This window comes from Macaca nemestrina, chromosome 13 (assembly GCF_043159975.1).
Source record: "Macaca nemestrina isolate mMacNem1 chromosome 13, mMacNem.hap1, whole genome shotgun sequence".
In the NCBI taxonomy this organism is placed as follows: Eukaryota; Metazoa; Chordata; class Mammalia; order Primates; family Cercopithecidae; genus Macaca; species Macaca nemestrina.
In genome coordinates this window covers 46,634,765-46,643,657 of record NC_092137.1, presented here as the reverse complement: position 1 = coordinate 46,643,657, position 8,893 = coordinate 46,634,765, and the positions used below count along the sequence as shown (strand labels likewise).

At 42.8% G+C, this 8,893-nt stretch overlaps 1 long non-coding RNA gene across 1 annotated transcript; it reads left to right on the top strand.

Annotated features, from left to right (window-relative positions):
- The first annotated feature begins 5,280 nt into the window (after positions 1–5,280).
- On the top strand, positions 5,281–8,689 carry LOC105464964 (uncharacterized). The gene is made up of 4 exons (XR_011612245.1): positions 5,281–5,969; positions 6,921–7,010; positions 7,121–7,202; positions 8,107–8,689. It is a non-coding gene; the product is annotated as an uncharacterized lncRNA (long non-coding RNA).
- The last annotated feature ends 204 nt before the right edge of the window (positions 8,690–8,893 follow it).

Genomic DNA, 8,893 nt, shown 5'->3' with positions numbered 1-8,893 from the left:
GTAAATAGCCTTTGGGGCCAATGATATCCCTTTTCCTCGCAAAGAGTACCATTCGCTTCACCTATGTCTTTAGTAGCAGAAATGACTAACATTATGATAATCCCACCCCAAGGCAGGAACAAACACACATACTATTTACAGAAATCCTTCAGGCCAGCTGAGGAAGCATCACCTGATCCACACACTGTCACCTCCCTTTCTCCTTACTGGGGATGCTCATCTGCCAGCAGGACTGCTAAACCTAGGCTTAGCTCCCCCTTCTAAATTTTTGTGCCATTACCACACCTCCATACCTTTCCGTTTTCTCTTAGTTCTTTAAAGTACGCTTAAATGTCTCTACTGCTTGAGTTGAGAGGCACCTCTTCCTGCCTCCTTCTACCTTCCAGAAACGTTCCCACTGTGCTGTGGAATCCTCAGACTCGGACATCTCCTGGACTCTCAGCCCACTGGTTTGTTTTCACGTTCTTTGGAGTTCGGGTTTGTTGCCCTGGAGAGATGGCCACCCCTTTACCTGTGACTTCCCAGATTTTTCCCACTTTGAGCTATGAGGTTCACCAGCCCCATCAAGGGACTGGGGAGTGGGGTGAGGGCTAGGGTACTGGCTCTGGCCCCATAAAAATCAGAAAGATATGGTAAGCAAGAAGGGTACTGGGTATATGTTGAATGAATGAATAGAGCCTGGCTTTGTGGAATTGTGGCCCTGTCTTTGATGGATTCCTTTGGGCTTTAGATTGGACTCACTCCCCATTTTCTCCAGCTGTTGTGTGACCCTGGCAAGTCACATCTCTATTAAGTGAGGGACCAGGGGTCCATAACCAACTTTCCTGGGGCTCTCCAGGCCCCCAATTCCCACCCCAGTGCTGGCTTCACCAGCTGTCACTGATCCTTGACCTTTTCTCTTCTCTCTTTCCAGGTTTATTTCACTGATACCAGCATGGTTTGCAACTGGTGTTTGGCACATTCTGGCCTCGGGGATCTTGGCTTCTCCTACAGGGGTTGTGGGCAAGGTTGTGCCTTAAACTGCAAGAAGAGGATAAAGTACAAATCTACTGGCCTCTCTCTCCATCCAAGAGCAGAGCATGTTCCCAGGGAGACTGCTTTTGGGGGCAAGCGTGGCTGCATGTGTATGGTTGCGGGGAAGTGGGTGTGTGGATGAGTATGGAGAGTGCAGGAGAATGCTTTACGCCTTTAACTTCCCACTCTGAAGACAAAGAGCATTAATAGGCATGTTTCCTGCCTCCAGGCTTACCCACTAGAGAGAACCTACACTTGGATCTTGGGTTTGGGGTCTTTTTTTTTATGATTATAGCTTTTATTTATTTTTTATTACACTTTAAGTTCCAGGGTACATGTGCACAACGTGCAGGTTTGTTACATATGTATACATGTGCCATGTTGGTGTGCTGCACCCATTAACTCGTCATTTACATTAGGTGTATCTCCTAATGTTATCCCTCCCTCCTCCCCCGACCCCATGACAGGCCCCAGTGTGTGATGTTCCCCTTCCTGTGTCCAAGTGATCTCATTGTTCAATTCCCACCTATGAGTGAGAACATGCGGTGTTTGGTTTTCTGTCCTTGCGATAGTTTGCTCAGAATGATGGTTTCCAGCTACATCCATGTCCCTACAAAGGACATGAACTCATCCTTTTTTATGGCTGCATAGTATTCCATGGTGTATATGTGCCACATTTGCTTAATTCAGTCTGTCATTGATGGACATTTGGGTTGGTTCCAAGTCTTTGCTATTGTGAATAGTGCCACAATAAACATACGTGTGCATGTGTCTTTATAGCAGCATGATTTATAATCCTTTGGTATATCCCCAGTAATGGGATGGCTGGGTCAAATGGTATTTCCAGTGCTAGATCCTTGAGGAATCGCCACACTGTCTTCCACAATGGTTGAACTAGTTTGCAGTCCCATCAACAGTGTAAAAGTGTTCCTATTTCTCCACATCCTCTCCAGCACCTGTTGCTTCCTGACTTTTTAATGATTGCCATTCTAACTGGTGTGAGATGGTATCTCATTGTGGTTTTGATTTGCATTTCTCTGATGGTGAGTGATGATGAGCATTTTTTCATGTGTCTGTTGGCTGCATAAATGTCTTCTTTTGAGAAGTGTCTGTTCATATCCTTCGCCCACTTTTTGATGGGGTTGTTTGTTTTTTTTCTTGAAAATTTGAGTTCTTTGTAGGTTCTGGATATTAGCCCTTTGTCAGATGAGTAGATTGCAAAATTTTTCTCCCATTCTGTAGGTTGCCTGTTCACTCTAATGGTAGTTTCTTTTGCTGTGCAGAAGCTCTTTAGTTTAATTAGATCCCATTTTTCAATTTTGGCTTTTGTTGCCATTGCTTTTGGTGTTTTAGACATGAAGTCCTTGCCCATGCCTATGTCCTGAGTGGTATTACCTAGGTTTTCTTCTAGGGTTTTTATGGTTTTAGGTCTAACATTTAAGTCCATAATCCATCTTGAATTAATTTTTGTATAAGGTGTAAGGAAGGGATCCAGTTTCAGCTTTCTACTTATGGCTAGCCAGTTTTCCCAGCACCATTTATTAAATAGGGACTCCTTTCCCCATTTCTTGTTTTTGTCAGGTTTATCAAAGATCAGATGGTTGTAGATGTGTGGTATTATTTCTGAGGGCTCTGTTCTGTTTCATTGGTCTATATCTCTGTTTTGGTACCAGTACCATGCTGTTTTAGTTACTATAGCCTTGTAGTACAGTTTGAAGTCAGGTAGCGTGATGCCTCCAGCTTTGTTCTTTTGGCTTAAGATTGTCTTGGCAATGTGGGCTGTTTTTTGGTTCCATATGAACTTTAAAGTATTTTTTTCCAATTCTATGAAGAAAGTCATTGGTAGCTTGATGGGGATGGCATTGAATGTATAAATTACTTTGGGTGGTATGGCCATTTTCACGATATTGATTCTTCCCATCCATGAGCATGGAACGTTCTTCCATTTGTTTGTGTCCTCTCTTATTTATTGAGCAGTGGTTTGTAGTTCTCCTTGAAGAGGTCCTTCACATCCCTTGTAAGTTGGAGTCCTAGGTATTTTATTCTATTTGAAGCAATTGTGAATGGGAGTTCACTCATGATTTGGCTCTCTGTTTGTCTGTTATGGTTTGGGGTCTTAATAATGGCAGTTTGTATTGTCTAAGCAGGGCTTTGCAGCCCTCTCTGTGAGAGAATCAATGTGCTTTTATAGGCCAGAGCCTTGGGGCGGGAGCTTGCAAGCCTAGGGTTCTAGTGTAGGGTTGCTATTCATCTGCTAGTTTACATCAAGCAACTTGCTCACTTTTTCTTGGCTGTAACTGTCCTATCATTAACGTGGGAGAGAAAATGCCTATTTGCATTGGGATGTTTTGGCAATAAAATGAGATAAAACAGAAAGCATTCTAAAAGGCAAAAGAAATATCTATGTGTTCCATGCTAATTTTGATACTAAACCTTAAATCAATGAAACTAGTTTTATTACTAAACAAGAAATAGAAAAATGTTGTAGAAGTTCAAAAAAATTCTTTTAATTAAATTTAATTTTACCATCCTGTTGCAGTTATCATTTCCTCTCTCCTTATAGATTTTACAATGATATCCTCAAATAATTATGCATAGTATGCCTAGCATTTTTTATTTTCACATAATGGTATCACTTGGTCTTTGTAATCTTCATTTTCAATGCCTGCAAACTATTGCAATAGATATATATTTTATAATTCACTTAACAAATCCAATAATAATTGACATTTGAGCTACTTTCAAGTTTTTATTACAATGAATACTGCTGTAATCATCACCTGGCTTTTTAGTGAAATTGATCTGTATGTAACATTTTGTCTAACTGTTAAATTAATACACACACATTATAGAAAATTTAAAAGAAAATCTAAATCACTGGTGATTGTACCACTGAGAGATACCATAGTGAAAATGTGGGAGTCTGTCTTCCCATCCTTTTCCTCTGCATACATTGTGTGTAGTGGCAAATGTATACACATATATACACATCACTGGCCTGATGGTGTATATGCAATGTTGTATTCTTATTTCTTACTCGTTACTATTGTGGCAGACAGTTCAGAGTGTGGAGGCTAAGAGGCTGGGCTCTAGACTCAAATTAACCTAGATCAGAGTTCATCCCTTTGGATAAACCGTAACCCTCAATTTTTCACACTTTATTAGCTAGTCAACCTTAGGCTTTTTTTTTTTTTTTTTTTTTTTTTTTTTTTTTTTTTTTTGGTCTAGGCCAGTTTTTAGAAGAAGCAGCAGCAGCAGTGGCTCTCATCTGTAACCCCAACAATTTGGGAGGCCAAGGTGGGCAGATTGCTTGAGTTTAGGAGTTAGAGACTAGTCCAGGCAACATAATGAGACCCCATCTCTACAAAAAATTTAAAAAATAGCTGGGCGTGTTGGCGAGTGCCTGTAGTCCCAGCTACTTGGGAAGCTGGGTTGGAGAATTGCTTGAGCCAGGGAAATCGAGGCCATACGAGCCATGATTGCGCCACTCTAGTCTGTGGGACAGAGTAAGTAAGACCCTATCTTAAAAAACAAAAAAACAAAAAAACAAAAAAACAAAAAAAAAAAAGAGAAAGAAAAGGAAAAAGAAAGAAAGAATTAGATTATCTGTCTCTTAAGGTTGTAAGAGTCAATCCATATAAAGCATTTAGCAGAACGTTTGGCACACGACAAATACTTGCTATTGTCATTTTTTGGGTGCATGTTCCATGTCATGAAAAATTCTTAAAAATCAGCATTTTAAGTGACTTCCTTATATTGTTCTTTTATACCTTGATTTATTCATTATCATCATATATAGTTGGTTTAATAATAAGGGAGTGAATTTTGTGTACCTAAACCTTTGCTCTAGTTTGGACTATTTCCATATGCAAGCATCCTAGAACAGGAATTAATGAGTTAAAGAGTATGACGATTTCTAAAAGGCTCTTAATACATATGCCAACTTGCTTTGGCAGAAAGGATTTTAAAGAACGGGGCTTAAGCATGGTTTCAAACGGCAGCAACGAGAAGTGCAATCTTGGACTTTTTTCCTCCCTCTTTCTCCTTTCTTAAATTGTAGCATTTGGAGCCTAGACTTTTGAGACGGTGCCTTGGTGTGAAAAGAGCCGGCGCACCCGAGAGGGAGGAGGAGGAGGAGAGGGCAGGTTTGAATGTCATAGGCGCCCCGACAGTCTAGTAATTGTATCACAGTTGACAGATGCGGCAGCGGTCACATGACCCGCGTATGACCTCATAGCTCCGAGGCTCGTGCGTTCAGAGCCCGACCCAGCGGCGGCGGGAGGAGGGGAGTGCGTTTTCATCACCCCAAGTTGGCAAGCTACTCAAAGGAAACCCGAGGGTTTGGGAACTCTCCTTAGTTTCCTGGGCACTGGGAAGCCCAGGCTTTTCTAATCGCTAGGAAGCGAGACGATTTAGCCTCACAATTAGCAAACGTTTGCTAAATGCAACTAGGTGCCCTGTTCTGGCTGCAGGCCAAGCTCCGTGCCAGGTTTCATCTTACTTCATTCTGATTATCGACATCTCACTGCCGAGGAAACAGACTTGCAGACACCGATGAGAAAACTTAGGAACCAGCTGGGGAGGGAGGACTGGCCCAAAGTCACAGTCAATGGGAGGAAGCGGCGCACGCCTAGCTAGCAAAACCGTGTTGGACTCGGGGAGCCAGAACTGGGCCGGTGTGGGGTGTGGGCGCGGCTGGCTGGGAGGCTTTCCCTGATGAAAGGAAGCGTTTAGGCAGGATGGAAAAACGCAGAACAGAACGCACCCTAACTTGGCAGAGCATCTGTAGTGGAGAGAATGGGATTTTAGAGGAACGCTGAAAATAAAACAAGAAAACAAAAGACCAGAGGAACGGATTGCTAGGATGAAGGGGGAGGGCCCAACCCAGCCCCAGTGAGAGTTTACCCTCTAACTTTGAGGATGCCCTCCCATCCCCAAAGCCCTTGATTTTGCGTGTAAGTACACTCCTCTTGCAGGGAAGCGCCAGTTCCGTGACCCTGGTTCTCTAAACATTTTCCTTGCAGACTCCTAAAAGAATTTTGAAAATCTGCGTACCCCTTGCACATTTTTAGGTGCAAACATTTAAATTTTTTTCATAAGTTTAAATAATTACATAGAGTCTACTTTCTGGTGTATTGCAAATATTTGACATTTTAAAATGAAACTGTCACAGTACTCTGAAAAATGTTTCTAAATGTAATGCTGTTGTGATTGGATACCACCATCATCCCTTTTAAAAATACATGAACAAGTTGAACAAATTTCATTTTTTTCTCCTTGAACTTATATTTCTCTTCTACTTCCCCTACAGAATTTTAGCAGAATATATTTTTATGATTCAGTCTTTTATGTATCATCCTTCACTCTATCATATTTCTTCCCAACAAAACTATGCATATAAAACAATTTATTTTTAAATTTTTCTGTGACCATATACTCAGCATTAAAGAACATTTTGCCTTTATTTGTACTAGGATGACTAGTACACAATCAAAACAAATGCTTTACAAATTGCAATAGGTAATAAGAAAGCATAAAGAATAATTAATTGGAAATGCATCCTTTAAGGAAATGAAGCTTCCTTCCTCATCCCAGTTAGTTCCTGTATTCATGGGTGAATAATCCTTATTGCTAGAAAGGGTCAGAGTTCAGCATTAATTCTATTCCTGTTTTTCTTTTTTACAAATTGATGCTCAGCTCAGAAACCTTTTTCACATAAGGACAAAGGAATGCAAGGACTTTGGTGGTAGCAGTGTCACTCAACTGTATAAACTCCTTTCGAGTTATATGCCAAAAATCATATGGGCAGATCATTAAAAATCTATCAGCTGACAGCTAGAATTGATTCTCCTTCACTTTGAATGAAGGCAGGGAATTGAAAGCTAGCTGATTTGCTTGGTCATTAGAATTGCTCCTGTTCATTTTCTCAACGTGGATACCAGGATTTAGATTCTCCCTTCATTGCACTGGACATTTTCCCTGGTCAATGCATCATGGTAAGATGTGGGGTAGATAAGAGGTATGCCCTTTTTTTCTTGGGGAAATGGGAGAAAGGGGAGGCAAGAGGGAGAACCAGCAGCAGCAACATCTGCCGGCCTGTGCTCAGACAGGTCACCTGTAGAAGACGGCCAAGCAGAAGTTGAAGATTTGGTCCTGCGAGTCTCTTTAAATGACCCACACCAAAATGTGTATCCTTTGGAAAGTCTTCATATCCTTAAGAGTACCTGCCTCTTAGTTTGTACTGGCCCATTCCTGAATGGGTGAGCAAAGGAAAGAAAGGCGATGGGGTGAGGGGTTCCTGCAAGTTCTGAAGGTTTATTTGCAGGAGAGAAGGTACTTTCCCAAGGGCTGACGTCCCTGAGCGGTGACCTTCTTTCTGCAGAGCCTTTCTTGGGAGGAGGCAAAAGCAAAACTGATCTGAACCCCAGGCCTGCCAGCTGCTGTCTCTCCAGACCGAGACTCTTCTCTCAGAGCCTTCCTTCTCTTTTTGGTTCAACCTGATTTGAGCTCTTGAAAGAACCTACTTCTCATTCCTCCATGGGGTACCTCTCAAGGGCAGGGTGGTGTCTGCCACAGACCCATCAGAGTAGAGGGGAGCATTGTGGGGTCAGTCAAGGTGAGGGAGAGCTAGAGTCCTGTCGGACCCGGACATAGCACTGACCTCCTTTGCTAGCTTCTCTCTCCTCACCAACCAGGGCATGCTCATTCATGGTGCCTTTGTGTCCTTAGAAAAAGACCCTCTTTTGGGCAGATGTAGCACCATGAGCCCATGGGGTAGGGAGGACAGGACACCTTTGTACTAAGAAAAAAGCTCCCCTTCTTCTCAACTGATGCAGCCCTAGTGCCAAGGGGCGTGACTTGGCCAGGGGAGGGTGGGCTGAATTTCAGCTCCCACATGTCCCCGCAGCTGGGCACCTTTTGGCATTGCACAGCTGCCTAACCAGGGGGGTTTGGGGACATTCAGGATAGATGTAGAAGAATGAACGGATACTCCGGCCTGCCCCCAGCCCTGCTCTGAGATGTTTCTCATAGGCTTCTGCTGGAATTCCCTGCCAAATGGACTCTATTACATTATACCTTAAAAAAACAAAGTAAAGAGAGCCAGACCAACATGGAATTCCCTAGCATGGCTCATAGAACTACCCCAGTCTCCAGCCTCAGCACATGCCTCAATCCTTGGGCTCAGCTGAGAAGATGTCATTGAGAGAAATCATTAAACTTCAAGGTTGCAGGCAGCCATGTGTTATCTATTTTTTTTTTTTTTAAGCCTGGAGCAAGGAGTCTATGAATTGCATTTCCCAAATCCATAAATGCACCCTGAGAAAACCCCACACCACAATTCACTATAAAGAAAAGCTCTGATAGATTTCTGTCTTAAATACAGCACCCCCCAGCAAGTCAGTGCCTAACATTTGTGGGGACCTAGGACAAGAGGACAAAAGGAGATCCACAAACCTTGTGTTGACATATGTTTAACTATCATCTCGTAATAGCAAACTGTCAAATGCTGTAGCCCCCTATCTTGACAAATCTTCATAATGACCTGGAAGGTCAAGTCTGAATTAGAATCTCATTGTCCTGAGATAGCCATGCTGGAACATTGTGGTTATGGGGACAGCTGGCTGCAGGCCTTCCCCATCCCTGACCCTGGACCCTGCAACTCACAGTCCATGGCCTGCCCTCCTCCTGTCACACTGCGCTCTGCCTCAATCTTTGGGGAGTCTGATATGGGCATTCCAGACTCCATATCCAAGTTCCATTCATACCTCTTATGGCCTACAGTTTCCTTTTTTCTTTTTTTTTTTTTTTTTTTTTTTGAGATGGTGTCTCGCTCTTGTCGCCCAGGCTGGAGTGCAGTGGCGCGATCTTGGCTCACTGC